At 50.7% G+C, this 16,884-nt stretch overlaps 1 protein-coding gene and 2 non-coding genes across 5 annotated transcripts in view; 1 reads left to right on the top strand and 2 right to left on the bottom strand.

Annotated features, from left to right (window-relative positions):
- Positions 1 to 16,884, bottom strand: part of LOC144157724 (lipase member H-like) — a 219,323-nt gene that overhangs the window by 148,942 nt on the left and 53,497 nt on the right. The gene's annotated exons all lie outside the window — the stretch shown is intronic.
- On the top strand, positions 11,592 to 11,664 carry Trnat-ggu (transfer RNA threonine (anticodon GGU)). The gene has a single exon. It is a non-coding gene; the product is annotated as a tRNA-Thr (tRNA).
- On the bottom strand, positions 14,220 to 14,292 carry Trnat-agu (transfer RNA threonine (anticodon AGU)). Its single transcript has one exon. It is a non-coding gene; the product is annotated as a tRNA-Thr (tRNA).

The following is a 16,884-nucleotide window of genomic DNA, read 5'->3' as shown; positions in this document are numbered from 1 at the left end:
GACTGCTTTGAAAACGTTGGTACTTTTGCTTGTCGGTCGGTTTTCGGTACAGTTTAGTGATCAGGTTGCCCTCTGAGACGGTGACGTTTACGTCAAGAAAATTAACAGTAGACGGGGAGTGGGGGGTTAAATTTGTTATCGCGAACGCGCCGTCCGCGTGGTCATTCACCATTTTCTTGGATGTTGCGCGGTTCCCCGACCCCTCCGCTTCTTGGGCAGTCAATCATTACTCACTTCTTTGCATGCCTCCATCATGCTGTGACACGCTTTTATTATATACACGGAAACTTGTTGACCCTTACTGGCGACCGATTTAATAGTTGCTTCCATGCAGGACACACCTAGTTACTTCCTACATGGCTAAATAATTGGCTGCGTTGCTGGCATGTGTGCTCTTCTGTGACTTCTGTGAACTTGTAAACTGCCCTGACATTCCCCACGCCGCCGGTAATTGGTGTTTTCAGGAACTGATGTGTCACCGGCGGCTTCCGTTCTATATTTGTTGTTCGTGTACTTTGCATTTCGTTTGTCGAGACGTTCCCTGCACCATTCATTTATTCATTTATCAAAAAAGTGTTTTTGAACAGCTGCCTACCCTGTCCTTTTTTTTGATGAAGTTGAATATTGCAGGGCTTTTTAGAAAAGAGTTTGTCATTATGTAGACTGCCACATGTATAATGCCCTCCTTTCCCTGTTCCCTCGCCCCAACACGCCAATGTTGTTAACAAGGGTGCACTGCAGCAAACCTTCTACACCTATATAAGCATGCGTGCTCCAACGTTGTATGTTACTCAAGATGAAGACTGGTCATCCAGTCGAAACGCCAGGAAACCACTGCTTTTGTTTTTAATCGTGCGACCATTTTCTCAACTATTTCTTCTGGCTCATCGAGAAGTTTCTTTTACTGCTTATATATATATATATATATATATATATATATATATATATATATATATATATATATATATATATATATATATATATATATATAAGGGGGATTATAGCTGGGGACCAGCAAGACGCTTGTAAAGAGGCAGAGACCAGAGACGCGCAAGGCAGCGCAGACCGATGTCTCTGTGCGTTCTCTTAGAGCGAGCCACTCGCGATGCTGACCGTTCCTCTTCTTCTCTCGCCCAACGCCTTGCGCCTGCCATCATCATGCGGCACATAGCAGTCCTTCCTCCGCCACATACCCCGTCGGTTGCACACTGGAGATTGGCGCACACTAAGCGCAAGGTATGTCGTCTTGTCGGCGACAACTATCTCCAGTATAATCACCCCCCCCGGCGAAAAGAGGAGCCGTCCTGGCGACTTAAGGGGACGAAACGACGAGGGGATCGTAGTAGGGCTTTAAACGTTCTGTGTGCACTATGTCACGACCTCGACGGCGAAGGTCGGAGGTGGGAGTCACGGGCTCGATGGGGTAGTTAACGGGCGATGTTTGTTCGAGAATCCTATATGGGCCGTGGTATTTAGCAAGGAATCTCGCCGAAAGACCAGGAGGGGGGCATTGCACACGAAGCCATGCAAGGGATCCAGGTTCAAACGTTGGTGCCGCGGCGGAGCTGTCGTGTCGAGACTTCTGCCGTCCTTGGTCTTCTGATGTGAACTTGCGAGCGAGCTGTCGACATTCCTCAGCATACCTCGCCATCTGGGAAACTGGGGCACATTCAGAGGCGTCGGGGTGATAGGGCAAAATAGTGTCGATCAAGCAAGATGGCTCACGTCCATACAGAAGAAAAAACGGTGAAAAGCTTGTGGTCGCTTGCGTGGCGGTGTTATATGCGTACGTGACGAACGGTTTGAGTGGTCGGACGATATGTACATGGAAAGCATATCTCCAAGGGTGCGGTTGAACCTTTCAGTTAGGCCATTTGTCTGCGGGTGGTATGAATTCGTGGTTCTGTGGACAATTTGACATTGCTGTAGCAGCGCCTCCACGACGTGGGAGAGAAATACCCGGCCGCGGTCACTAAGCAGCTCTCGGGGAGCACCGTGTCGTAAGCCGAAACGCCGGAGTAGAAAAATGGCGACGTCGCGTGCCGGTGCGGTGGCCAGGGCGCCTGTTTCGGCGAATCGAGTCAGGTGATCCACCGCGACAATGATTCAACGGTTGCCTGATTTAGTGCTCGGAAGGGGTCCGTAGAAGTCAATCCCAACCCGATCGAAAGGCCGTTCCGGGCATGGTAGCGGCCGCAGCTCTACAGCGGGGTGCCATGAAGGGGTCTTGCGACGCTGGCACTCAGTGCAGGAACGAATGTACTTCGCGACGAACGTGTACATGCCTCGCCAGTAGTAGCGTAGGCGTAGGCGCTGATATGTCTGAAGTGTTCCAGCATGGCCACACTGGGCGTCGGCATGAAACAATGCGCATATATGTGAGCGCAGGTGCCACAGTATCACCAGCAACCATTTGCGGCCTTCTGCGGAATAGTTGCGCCGGTATAGGAGCTCCTCTCAAATGGCGAAATGCGCTGCTTGGCGCCGTATTGTGCAGGATGCGGAAGACTTTGTGGGGTTTCCAAGGAAGTCTAGTAGTGAGGCTATCCAAGGGTCCTTTCGCTGCTCGGTAGCCATGTCGTCAATTTGTAGCGACGACACGTCGCTATTCGACACCAGCGCTGACGTCGTGGCTTCCGGTGGCAATGGCGAACGAGAAAGGGCGTCTGCGTCGGTGTGTTTTCTGCCTGAGCGGTAAACAACACGAACGTCGTACTCCTGGAGCCGAAGGGACCAGCGGGCTAGACGTCCGGAAGGGTCCTTCAATGATGCCAACCAGCATAAAGCATGGTGGTCCGTGACTACTTTGAATGGGAGGCCATAGAGGTAGGGTCGGAATTTACCAATCGCCCAAACGATTGCAAGGCACTCTTTTTCTGTGACGGAGTAGTTGTACTCCGCTTTTGTCAGAGCGCGACTTGCGTACGCCACGACATACTCGTCAAAACCAACCTTGCGTTGAACCAGGACAGCGCCGAGACCGGTACCACTGGCGTCCGTGTGAAGTTCAGTGGGCGCGGTAGGATCAAAATGGCCCAATATCGGCGGTGACGTCAGAAGCCTTCGTAAGGTCTCGAACGCTCTCTCGGAAGCCGTTGACCAGTTTAAAACTCCTTTGGCGTCACCGATCAGCTGCGTCAACGGTGCGATGATAGACGCAAAGTTTCGGACAAACCGCCGAAAGTAGGAGCATAGCCCAATAAAGCTTCGAAGCTCCTTCATTGTTCTGGGCTTAGGGAACTCGTGGACCACACGCAGCTTGGCTGGTTCTGGTAGGATGCCGTCTTTAGATACCACATGACCTAATATAGTAAGTCTGCAGGCAGCAAAACGGCATTTCTTGAGGTTCATTTGCAGGCCAGCCGACGTAAGGCTCGTAAGGACTTGGTCAAGCCTCTGGAGGTGGGTCGTAAAGTCCGGTGAAAACACGACAATGTCGTCCAAATAGCATAAACAGATACGCCACTTCAGCCCAGGCAAAACATTGTCCATCATTCGCTCGAATGTCGCTGGCGCATTACACAGACCAAAGGGCATGACGTTAAATTCATTGAGCCCATTCGGTGTCACAAACGCCGTTTTCTGTCTGTCAGCCTCAGCCATAGGTACTTGCCAGTAACCCGAGCGCAAATCTAATGAAGAAAAGAACTCGGCACCCTGCAAGCAGTCCAGCGCGTCATCTATTCGAGGCAGTGGATAGACGTCCTTTCGTGTAATCTTATTTAGGCGGCGATAGTCGACGCAAAACCTTATAGACCCATCCTTCTTGGTGACTAGCACGACTGGAGAGGACCAGGGACTCGTGGAGGGGCGAATAACGTCCCGGTTCAGCATATCGGCTACATGCTCCTCGATAACGAGGCGTTCCTTGGGTGATACACGGTACGGTGGCTGGCGCAGTGGTGCATGGTTGCCGGTGTCAATCGGATGGCAGACATTTGACGTGCGCCCCAGGGATGTTTGCTGGGAGTCGAATGATGTACGGAATCGTTGTAGAAGAGCCAGGAGCTGGTCTTTTTGCTCCTGGGTGAGGTCGGCGTCGATGGAGGGCAGAAAAGCTGCCGGATTAAAAGGGACGTCGGGGCTCAGGGCGTCGAGATGGGCCGGAGCGGACTCGTTCGGGATGTCGGCGACAAGATGTGGCGGAACAACTTCCACGCATCCAAGATATTTGCCACTAAGCACTCGGGACGGGCAAGGTGACGGGTTATTAATCGACATTATGCTCGAACCGCATCTCATTTCCAGGACAGCGAACGGCAGGAGAAGATTGCTGCGCGACGAAAATAGACGGGAGGGCGTGAAGACAACGGTGGCGTCAGGGTCATCTGGTGAGAGCACAGGTACAATGACAGAAGAGAATGGGGGAATGGCGGCATCTTCAGCAGCAACCAATTTCACGCTGCTAGTCTGCGCGGTACTAGTACTGGGGGAAAACAGTTCAACTTCTGCGCGGAAGTAATCGGTGATAGCGTGGTTATGTGACAAAAAATCCCACCTGAGGATAACGTCGTGAGAACATGCACGCAGGACGACCAGTTCAACTATGTGAGGGATGGCTTGAATGGTAATGCGAGCGGTGCACATGGCTAGCGGTTGAATGGGCTGTGCGTTGGCAGTGCGAAGAGTAAATCCCGAAATCGGCGTCATCACTTTACGAATTTTGCGGCAAAAAGTCTCTCGAATCACAGATACGGCGGCTCCAGTGTCAATAAGCGCGAGTGCAGGGGTACCATCTACAATCGCATCAATAACATTTGAAGGCGAAATATGAGGACTTCGAACGTTCGACGGTTGCGCAGCTTGTGCCTCAGGAACTGCGGCTGCTAGTTTCCCTCGGCTGCAGGGTTGCCACGGGGGCGCATCGGAGAAATAGAACGGCGGCGTGGTGAAGGGGAACGGCGTCCAGAAAAGGGAAAGCCATCTGGGGAATATGAGTTTGGCGTTGATCCGGAAGGAACAGAAGCGGAGTGCAACTGAGGCGCAAAAGCGGACCCCCGAAGAACGTCACTCGTAGGAGGAGGTCGGCGCCGGCAGAAACGTGCGACATGTCCGGGAACGTTACACGCAAAAGACATGGGCCGATTATCGGACGTGCGCCACGGGTTGGGGCCTTGAGCTCCCGCTCGAGGATATGAGAGCACTCGCTGGCTCGTGGTGTACTGCAACGGCTGAAATGTGGCCGACGGCGGTTGGGCACAAACCCCAGCATAAGTGTAAGGCCCTGCCACGGGTGAGGCGAAGGGCGCGGCCATAGCGGAAGGAATCGGTGCTTCCGTCGGTGAAAAAAAGGCGCGACCACGGGTACGGCTGGGGGCGCGGCCATGGGCGAGTCGAGGAGGGCAGTAACAGGCGGGACCAGGTGCGGAGTCGAGGACGTAGGCTGGCGGTCTGACGGCAGCGCCTCGGCGACTCGGTAATGGACCTCTCCCTGTATGTAAACAACGTGACGTCACTAAGCGCACGTGCGCGACGGGTGGCCCCTGCTGGCGGCCGCGAAGTGAGGTGGCGGTTGGCAGAAAGCGCCTGCGCCGACGCCACGGCCTGGCCGCGCGGCGCCCGAAAGGAACAATATGTGCCGTTGGTTCGGGCCCACATTGCAGGAAGGGGTTAGGGGGGGGTCTAGCTATCCTAGCTGTGGCCGTCGTACCTCCATGTAGCTTTCCGCATCTACAACCTCCGCAACACTTTCGTTTACCGTACGGTCAACTGAACGGCGACGCTTTCGGATAATCAGTGCGCGGCAGAACAGCCTAAACGAGTCATTCTGAAGGTTGGTGCTGTTGCGACGCATCCCAAAATGTTTTTGAAGATTCTTTGTGTTCGGACACATACCAAGGAAAGCTAATTTATTGTTGCTTTCGAGGTCCGCTTAAGCTAAGCGCGGTGCCTCAGGCAGCTAAACGCTCCCTGTTCTTGGTCTCTCTGCGTCCCCAGGAGACAGTGGCGTACACACGATTTCATGTCGAGGGGAAAAAGGAAAGGTAAAGCATGAAAGGATTAAATAGTAAAATAAGCAGCAACGAAACAAAAATATGAAGAGCAAAAGGCAAAAATTATTCCAATAAAAATATCGCGATGATGTCGTTCTCTACGAGATTGACCTATTGTTTTCTTAAGGCCCAACCACATGCACGCGTAAAACCGGCGTACTCGCGCAACGACGTAAACCGGCGTAGCGCGTAAGGAACCGGCGTACTCCGGCGTACGCCGAATGCATTGGTACGCGCTTGTTACGCCCAAGTCAGAGCCCGCCAGATATCGACGCAAACTTTCGGGCGCACGGTGTCGACGTACACCTCTGGCGGTGATGTTATCTGCGGTCAGGTCACATAACAAGACAGGGAATTGACAAATAAGCTAACTTCACTATTAATTATGCGATAAAACGAAGTAATTTGTACAATACGGGGACCAAACAACTGCATAAAAAAACGCGAAGCAACGAGCAACTATGGGAGCAAGGCAGTTTCCGCCATATGTAGCGGAGGGTTTTGTGCCTGCCAAGTATGCATACTAATCCTTAACGTTTTTTAATGTCCCAAGAACTGTTTTAGTTGTTTCTGTATTAAACATACGTATTTTTGTGAGAATAGGCATTATTTGTTTTATTTGAGTTAATATGTAGTTGAACTGGTCACCACAAAGCTGAGTCCGGAGTAGTCGAGCCACACTGCGCGGCGCATTGGTTTACGCGCGCGCGTTGCGCCGATATGTGGTTACTCGCCCTCTCCGACGTCGTCGGTCGGCGCAACGATGTCGCCGCAGGCGTACGTCGTTGCGCGAGTACATCGATTTTACGCGTGCATGTGGTTGGGCCTTTACCTTAACCCCAGTGAAATATCGAAATGGTTCATCGTCATTGTGAGAGTAACATAGCAGCCACATATGGTTAGTGCGTATATATATTGCGACAGTGCACTGAAATATTTTCGGTAGTCATTATTTCATGATAGTTAAAGTTAGTGTCTGTACGCCCGATGCATACGCCAGCATCGGGAGGCCGCAACAAATGAATACATTCACTGAGTCTGTTCGCTAAGGGCAAACACATTTTTCGAGTCGCGTGAGCGGCCCGTCTCGCCCCGAAGGCACGATGCTACATGTGAGCACGGCAAGCATCTCAGTTTTCCGGCATCCTCAACGCAGAATATAATTGATCAAGGTAAAAATTTATTGTACTTACAAGCAATGAATTTCGTTCGTCTTGAACAGATCCCCCCATAACAAAAGACCAAACTTGTCGTTGTCGATCAGGCGGCAGGCGGCTATCGCGGATCCCTCGTCGAAACATTTATTTCGGTCGCCTAAGCAGGTTAGGCATTCATTGTGTTTTAATTACAGTGCTCTACCTCCTCAAAACATGACAATATTTCGCAGCAAGAAAATTTCCGTCTGCCCCCTCCTCCATCTCCCCCCCCTATTTCACTTGAGCAAATTTCTGCTGGTGCTGCATGATAGCAGATGGTTGATAAACAGTATCATTTCATTGCACGAATCAGCGCGGACTGCCAATGTAGACGGTATGACTGCGCTTTGGAGAACAGCTGAAGTTCGAGAATGCGAAATGTTGGTACGAGTAAGAGCAGACTATGTCGCTGCTTTGGCTGCCAGCCTCTTCGGCACATCGCGCGCATCCACAATACACGCCGAACTTACCTATGTGGGGACTCCGAAAAGTCTGATGCCGCTGATTTTGCTCGCAAAATTTGGGTAGCCGAGAGCACAGCAGCCCACCGGCATCAGAAAAGCCAACACGTAAACAAAAATTCCACTTTTGCGCGCGTCTAATGCAGCCTCACTGCATACGCGCCGCGCGCCGGTCCGAATGTTTTGCCAACCACCCTCCCGGCCACGCCCAGCACGTGCGATTTCCGTGACGTCACGGCCGCCGCGTGACGTACCCCGGGAGAGGTCCATTACGCGGCGCACCGACGTAGGCAACGGGCATGAAGGCGTGGATGACAACGGCTGAAGGTTAAGTTGACGCGCAACCTCCTCGCGCAGAAATTGCTCAATGTGAGGAAGAAGCGCCTCAAGATCAGATGAGATTGCAAGCGCTGAAAGTGAGGCCCGATGCGATTCGTCTTTCGGGGAGCACTGGCGGGTAGAAATGCGCTGCTTCCTGAGCTCGTCGTAGCTAAGACACCATTTCATGACGTCTCCAACCGACTGTGGGTCCTTGGTGAGCAACATCTGGAACGCGCCGTCATCTATGCCTTTTAAGACGTGCTTGATCTTCTCGTACTCGGGCATAGCAGGATTTACGCGCCTACAGAGGTCGACGACGTCCTCAATGTAGCTCGTGTACGTTTCGTCGGCAAGCTGTGTGCGCCCACGTAAGCTCTGTTCAGCCTTAAGCTTGCGGACCGCGGGGCGACCGAACACTTCCAAGAACCTCGTTTTGAAGGCATACCAAGTTGTCATGTCGGCATCGTTGTTTAGGAACCACCGCTCGGCTATTTGAGTGAGGCTAAAGCCGACGTTAGCACTCTTCATCGGGTCATCCCAGCGGTTGTGGGCACTCACTCTTTCGAAGTACGAGAGCCAGTCTTCTGCGTCGCGGTCGTCGGTGCCAGAGAACTTGGCAGGGTCGCGGTAAGGAAGGGATCCGGAGCACATGATGGACTCATGGTGCGGAGGCGCCATGTCGTGACCTATGTCTTGGGATAGTGGTTGAATTATGCGCTTGCTCCGTAGTTCCAGGCTTGAGAGGCGTAGGGGGAGTGCACCTCCACCACACTATAAGGGGGATTATAGCTGGGGACCAGCAAGACGCTCGGAAAGAGGCAGAGACCAGAGACGGGCAAGGCAGCGCAGACCGATGTCTCTGTGCGTTCTCTTAGAGCGAGCCACTCGCGATGCTCACCGTTCCTCTTCTTCTCTCGCCCAGCGCCTTGCGCCTGCCATCATCATGCGGCACATAGCAGTCCTTCCTCCGCCACATACCCCGTTGGTTGCACAGTGGAGATTGGCGCACACTAAGCGCAAGGTATGTCGTCGTGTCGGGGACAACTATCTCCAGTACAATATATAAATACAAATATATATATATATATTCAAGTGTGGTTCATTGGAACACTAACGAGCAGTTAGAGCTGCGGAGAAGCCGAGGTTCTTCGTGCTAAGCAAGCCACGCCAACCGGCTGGAAGAGTATGACGATCCTGTGGTCTCCTCGTCACGTTGAGTCGCCAGGATGGCTCCTTTTCCAAAGGGGGCGAATATTGCAGCGTTGATTATGGACGCGATTGAAGTAATTGTCACAGGCGTTCATGCAAGGACAATTCCCTTTTGGGATATTCGGCTTGGTGCACGCCCGACGACGAGGAGGCAGAAGAATCGCCTGGCGCATGGGCTGATTGAGTATCAAGTCGGACATAGCTTGCTTAGCACAAAGAACCTCGGCTTCTCCGCTGCTCTTACTGCTCGTTAGTAATCAAATAAACCACGCTTCAATATATATATATATAAGTCGTGGGTTCGGATCCCACCCGGCGGGCATTTTTTTGCCTCTTTCTTTCTGACTCAAACAAATTCATCTCTTTCTATGATCCAACTCATTTCCCCCTTGCTTTCCGAGGTTTTCTTGACTGCCAACCCTTATTCTCTCTCTCTCTCTCTCTCTGTCTCTCTCTCTCTCTCTCTCTCTCTCTCTATATATATATATATATATATATATATATATATATATATATTATATATATATAATCAGAAAATGGGAAATGAGGGGCTCCGTGAAATAAGACAGAAAATAGGGGTTGGCAGTCAAGAAAACCTCGGAAAGCAAAGGGGAGGTTGTGGTGGGTCATAGAAAGAGTTGAAGAATTTTTTGAGTCGAAAAGAAAGTGGTGAAAAAATGCCCGCCGGGTGGGATCCGAACCCACGACCTCCAGAATACCGGTCTGGTGCGATAACCACTACGCTACCGGCGGGGCTGTTTCCCCAGCACTTTCTCGGGTATTTATGTTAAGGTATTTTTGTTTCCTGCACTTGGGGGTGGTAGCCAGCGCCACTCCGACTACTCGGGGTGAAGGGGACCTTCTTTTTAACCCCCGGGCCGTGACTCGAGTGTCTACGACATGTCGAGAGTGGTCGACCAGCGTTGAACCCTCTTAAGCTCCCTTTGGCACCAAGACTGCCAGAACAGAGGCCCTCGCTAAGCATGTAGCAAATCAGAAAATGGGAAATGAGGGGCTCCGTGAAATAAGACAGAAAATAGGGGTTGGCAGTCAAGAAAACCTCGGAAAGCAAAGGGGAGGTTGTGGTGGGTCATAGAAAGAGTTGAAGAATTTTTTGAGTCGAAAAGAAAGTGGTGAAAAAATGCCCGCCGGGTGGGATCCGAACCCACGACCTCCAGAATACCGGTCTGGTGCGATAACCACTACGCTACCGGCGGGGCTGTTTCCCCAGCACTTTCTCGGGTATTTATGTTAAGGTATTTTTGTTTCCTGCACTTGGGGGTGGTAGCCAGCGCCACTCCGACTACTGGGGGTGAAGGAGACCTTCTTTTTAACCCCCGGGCCGTGACTCGAGTGTCTACGACATGTCGAGAGTGGTCGACCAGCGCTGAACCCTCTTAAGCTCCCTTTGGCACCAAGACTGCCAGAACAGAGGCCCTCGCTAAGCATGTAGCAAATCAGAAAATGGGAAATGAGGGGCTCCGTGAAATAAGACAGAAAATAGGGGTTGGCAGTCAAGAAAACCTCGGAAAGCAAAGGGGAGGTTGTGGTGGGTCATAGAAAGAGTTGAAGAATTTTTTGAGTCGAAAAGAAAGTGGTGAAAAAATGCCCGCCGGGTGGGATCCGAACCCACGACCTCCAGAATACCGGTCTGGTGCGATAACCACTACGCTACCGGCGGGGCTGTTTCCCCAGCACTTTCTCGGGTATTTATGTTAAGGTATTTTTGTTTCCTGCACTTGGGGGTGGTAGCCAGCGCCACTCCGACTACTCGGGGTGAAGGGGACCTTCTTTTTAACCCCCGGGCCGTGACTCGAGTGTCTACGACATGTCGAGAGTGGTCGACCAGCGTAGAACCCTCTTAAGCTCCCTTTGGCACCAAGACTGCCAGAACAGAGGCCCTCGCTAAGCATGTAGCAAATCAGAAAATGGGAAATGAGGGGCTCCGTGAAATAAGACAGAAAATAGGGGTTCTGGACCGGTATTCTGGAGGTCGTGGGTTCGGATCCCACCCGGCGGGCATTTTTTCACCACTTTCTTTTCGACTCAAAAAATTCTTCAACTCTTTCTATGACCCACCACAACCTCCCCTTTGCTTTCCGAGGTTTTCTTGACTGCCAACCCCTATTTTCTGTCATATTTCACGAAGCCCCTCATTTCCCATTTTCTGATTTGCTACATGCTTAGCGAGGGCCTCTGTTCTGGCAGTCTTGGTGCCAAAGGGAGCTTAAGAGGGTTCAACGCTGGTCGACCACTCTCGACATGTCGTAGACACTCGAGTCACGGCCCGGGGGTTAAAAAGAAGGTCCCCTTCACCCCGAGTAGTCGGAGTGGCGCTGGCTACCACCCCCAAGTGCAGGAAACAAAAATACCTTAACATAAATACCCGAGAAAGTGCTGGGGAAACAGCCCCGCCGGTAGCGTAGTGGTTATCGCACCAGACCGGTATTCTGGAGGTCGTGGGTTCGGATCCCACCCGGCGGGCATTTTTTCACCACTTTCTTTTCGACTCAAAAAATTCTTCAACTCTTTCTATGACCCACCACAACCTCCCCTTTGCTTTCCGAGGTTTTCTTGACTGCCAACCCCTATTTTCTGTCATATATATATATACATATATATATATATATATACAGAAATAAGGGTTGGCAGCCAAGAAAACCTCGGAAAGCAAAGGGGAGGTTGTGGTAGGTCATTGAAACATATAAAGAATTTGGAAAGAAAGAAAGAAAGCGGAGAAAAAATGCCCGCCAGGTGGGATCCGAACCCACGACCTCCACAATACCGGTCTGGTGCGATAACCACTAGGCTACCGGCGGGGCGATTTTCTCCCCCGCTTTTTGGGGTATTTATGTCAATGTAATTTTTTTCCTGTGCTTGGGGGTGGTAGCCAGCGCCACTCTGACTTCTCGGGGTGAAGGGGACCTTCTTTTTAATCCCCGCGCCGTGACTCGAGTGTCTACGACATGTCAATAGCGGTCAACCAGCGTTAAACCCTCTTAAGATCGCTATGGCACAAAGACTGCCAGAACAGAGGACCTCGCTATGCATGTAGCGAATCAGAATAGGAAATGAGGGGCTCGTAGAAATAACACAGAAATTAGGGTTGGCAGCCAAGAAAACCTCGGAAAGCAAAGGGGAGGTTGTGGTAGGTCATTGAAACAGATAAAGAATTTGGAAAGAAAGAAAGAAAGCGGAGAAAAAAAATTGCACCATCTTCCCGTGGGGAACCGTGATGAGGATGCGAAGCATCGTGGCGGTTCCGTGTGGTTCCATTGTGTTGCCGTTATGTTGAGTGATCTGGTTTTTACTAGCGCCAGAGGGAATTCCGCGTCCGGGTCCACACTGGTGGCAAAGGCATGCAAGTGCTGTTGTGTGACGGTGAGTAGGCGGTGGTTCCCGAGGCGCCGAAAATCGTCCATCATGTTCTTGTCGATGTTGTCTCGCTGGTAGAATCGGTAGTCTCCGTCAGCTTTAGTGAGGTAAAGGTTGTTGGCGTTGGTGCACCGGCTGAGAGCAATGTACACGCCCTCCTCTTGGCAGCTTTGTCTTCTCGTTCTTCTTCTTCTTTGGCGGTTCCCCTACGGGAAGATGACGACGGTGGTTGAACGCAAACCTATCTCGTGATAGATTCTTTGGTTGGCCAATCCCTAGGGGCATCCTGCCACAATCAGCATCAGAGGCGCTGCGGACGGGGCTGGTTGAGCTGCAAGGCGCGTGGCGCTTCCCGCCACCGCTTTCCCACGGGAAATTCAGCATCCCCCTCTAAAGTTTTCAGTTCGTCGTTTCCGTTGACGTTCAGCTTCGCGTGCCTTCGTTGTATCAGTAGCTTCTTGACGTAGTTTGAATGAGTCAAGGACATAAGGCGCGTTCGTAGCACTTGCTCCTGTCCCGTATTTGTAGCGTAGTGGGAAGAGCACCGCGTACCTCCCGTTGCGGCCAGAGAGTCGTGGGATCAAAACCGGGCGCCACTAACTATTTCTTGTTTTTATAGTGCAGTATCGCGGAGCTGTGGGTGTAAGGAGGAGAGTTGCGCATGCGCAGTGAGCGTGTGGACGGCGCCGCCATCAACGACGGAGGACCAGGCGAGCCTAAGAAGTGCTCCGCATTTAAAAATGCCCGCCAGGAGGGATCCGAACCCAAGACCTCCAGAATACCGGTCTGGTGCGATAAGCACTACCCTACCGGCGCGGCGATTTTCTCCCCCGCTTTATGGGGTATTTATGTCAATGTAATTTTTTTCCTGCGCTTGGGGGTGGTAGCCAGCGCCATTCTGACTTCTCGGGGTGAAGGGGACCTTCTTTTTATCCCCGCGCCATGACTCGAGTGTCTACGACATGTCGAAAGTGGTCGACCAGCGTTAAAGCCTCTGAAGTTCGCTATGGCACCAAGACTGCCAGAACAGAGGCCCTCGCTATGCATGTAGCGAATCAGAATAGGAAATGAGGGGCTCGTAGAAATAACACTGAAATAAGGGTTGGCAGCCAAGAAAACCTCGGAAAGCAAAAAGGAGGTTGTGGTAGGTTATTGAAACAGATAAAGAATTTGGAAAGAAAGAAAGAAAGCGGAGAAAAAATGCCCGCCAGGTGGCATCCGAACCCACGACCTCCAGAATACCGGTCTGGTGCGATAACCACTACGCTACTGGCGGGGCGATTCTCTCCCCCGCTTTCTGGGGTATTTATGTCAATGTAATTTTTTTCCTTTGCTTTGGGGTGGTAACCAGCGCCACTCTGACTTCTCGGGGTGAAGGGGACCTTCTCTTTAATCCCCGCGCCGTGACTCGAGTGTCTACGACATGTCGAGAGTGGTCAACCAGCGTTAAACCCTCTTAAGTTCGCTATGGCACCAAGACTGCCAGAACAGAGGCCCTCTCTATGCATGTAGCGAATCAGAATAGGAAAGGAGGGGCTCGTAGAAATAACACAGAAATAACGGTTGGCAGCCAAGAAAACCTCGGAAAGCAAAGAGGAGGTTGTGGGGGGTCATTAAAACAGATAAAGAATTTGGAAAGAAAGAAAGAAAGCGGAGAAAAAATGCCCGCCAGGTGGGATCCGTACCCACGACCTCCAGAATACTGGTCTGGTGCGATAACCACTACGCTACCGGCGGGGCGATTCTCTCCCCCGCTTTCTCGGGTATTTATGTCAATGTAATTTTTTCCCTTTGCTTTGGGGTGGTAGCCAGCTCCAATCTGACTTTTTGGGGTGAAGGGGACCTTCTCTTTAATCCCCGCGCCGTGACTCGAGTGTCTACGACATGTCGAGAGTGGTCAACCAGCGTTAAACCCTCTTAAGCTCGCTATGGCACCAAGACTGCCGGAACAGAGGCCCTCGCTATGCATGTAGCGAATCATAATAGGAATTGAGGGGCTCGTAGAAATAACACAGAAATAAGGGTTGGCAGAGCCCCCCAAGCACAGGAAGAAAATTACATTGACATAAATACCCCAGAAAGCGGGGGAGAAAATCGCCCCGTCGGTAGCGTAGTGGTTATCGCACCAGACCGGTATTCTGGAGGTCGTGGGTTCGGATCCCACCTGGCGGGCGTTTTTTCTCCGCTTTCTTTTTTTCTTTCCAAATTCTGTATCTGTTTCAATGACCTACCACAACCTCTCCTGTGCTTTCCGAGGCTTTCTTGGCTGCCAACCCTTATTTCTCTGTTATTTCAACGAGCCCCTCATTTCCTATTCTGATTCGCTACATGCATAGCGAGGGCCTGTGTTCTGGCAGTCTTGGTGCCATAGCGAGCTTAACCCTTAAATGCCCTTAAGGTTTCTATTGAAGATAAATGAGTGAATTCTTCCAAAAACACTATTTATTATGCTGTGAACGCCCCTACAACCGAGAAAACCCCTGCAGTGGCTGGGAACAAAAAATACTGCTATGGGAATATTCTTCCCTGTGGGCGTTCAAGGGTGTCCTACTTTATAAAAAACTTCGCGAAGCCAGAGCCGCGCAGAGGCGAACCTTGTATGTTGTGCATGTTATCTTTGACCGATTGTGGCTTTTTGCCCTTGAACAATATCTGAACGGCACGTAGGGCGCTGCGGCCTGTGAGAATAGGTGCGTGGCTTATGAAAGCACATCTTCATCATCCTAAGAATAAAGGCTTGGATCTTTTTATCGCCTGCATTGTGCCAGCCCTTCATCTTTCCTTGGTTCGGAAACAGGTTTCCTTGCTTCGCAAAAGGTTTACTTGCTCTACAAGACTTTTCACTCTATCACAAAACAATGCGTCAAAGAGTCAAAAATCAAGTGTGTACGTGTAATACGCGGTAGGCTTCAATAAAGCTCGTGGCTGTAAACAAAACTTCGGGATGATTTTTTTTGTGCTGAAGGCAGTGTATGTACCAGCGGTCATAATTACATTCATGTTCTTCAAAACATGTCCCTGCTCGCATTCGCGTTTGACAAGCTGGCCATGTCTGCAGTGCTATCAATTTCTGCATCTTTTGAATTGGTAAACACAGCTGATGCCTCATCAACGTAATCTTCCACTATCTGTGCACTGGTCTGCATTGTCAGGAAGGGAATAAAAAGGTTGTAAACCTCTTCTGCCGTTAGATGCCGAGCCATACAAAACAAAAAAGAAGGTAGCGCAAAAATATTGGAATGCGCTGAAAGCCCGTAGGGCAATATGTTCCCATGTGGTAGATTTGATCCAATCCTTACTCATAGTAGGTTAAAAGCAAAAAGTGGGCTCAAAAACACGCTAGTACGCTGGCTAAGACATAAAATTATGATATCAATAGCGTTTACTCCCAGCAAACCACTAACATCTCTGCGACGTCCCAAAAAGATCCGAACGTCTATGTCCCAGCAGTATCTCTATTAGACATCCGCACAGCGTGCAATATTTAATTGCAAATTTTTGGATGTTGAGATAACGTTGCTGGTATCTTAATGTCGGGCGTTCTTTCAACTTTGCTAAATACGTACTCTCGATGTTGCTGCTGCTCCATTTGGGGACAGAATTTAGACATATTTTGCTGACGGTGTTCAGATGTTGCTGGTATGTCCGTTTTTTACTTCGAACATGTCTATCGCAGTTACATTTATTTTAGCTATATCTGCTATACTTTATTTTCAAACTCTCCGCAGGCGTACTCTACTGAAGTTACCGAGGGGTTTTGTATGTGTTTTGTAAGGGTTTTGTACCGAGGGGTTTTGTGCAAGTATTGCAATCTACCACTATTGCTTTGAACCTTTGACCTTCAAAACAGTAGCCCAATACCGAACTTCGACATGGTAAAAAGCGCACTAAAACGAGGACACAAGAAAAAGGCGATGACACGGGACAAGCGCTCGTCCCGTGTCACCGCCTTTTTCTTGTGTCCTCGTTTTAGTGCGCTTTTTACCATGTCGAAGTCCCATCACCAACTAGCCCAAATTTCTGCCCTGAACAATACCGAACCTCACGGAGAGAGGCAGAGACTTACTGCAGAATTTGTTTACAAGCGATGGTGCCAACGTGCCTTGTAAGGGTTTTTCGGGGGGGGGGGGGAGGGGCGGGGGTCATTGCCGTCAAATCTGAACAAAATAAAATAGGATGATGGACGAAGATGCAATTAGCACAACTTTACTTGCTACTTGATTTAACCTTGATGTTACGTACCCACTGCAGCTTCATGAATTCAAAGTGTGAACAAAGAAAATTTCGGCGCTGCCTTGATACTGAAGTTACCGTCAAACGTGACTTGTA

The sequence above is a fragment of the Haemaphysalis longicornis genome, unplaced genomic scaffold, assembly GCF_048455015.1.
Source record: "Haemaphysalis longicornis isolate Haplotype H1 unplaced genomic scaffold, Haemaphysalis longicornis Haplotype H1 scaffold_10, whole genome shotgun sequence".
In the NCBI taxonomy this organism is placed as follows: domain Eukaryota; kingdom Metazoa; phylum Arthropoda; class Arachnida; order Ixodida; family Ixodidae; genus Haemaphysalis; species Haemaphysalis longicornis.
This window is presented reverse-complemented; position numbering and strand designations above follow the sequence as displayed.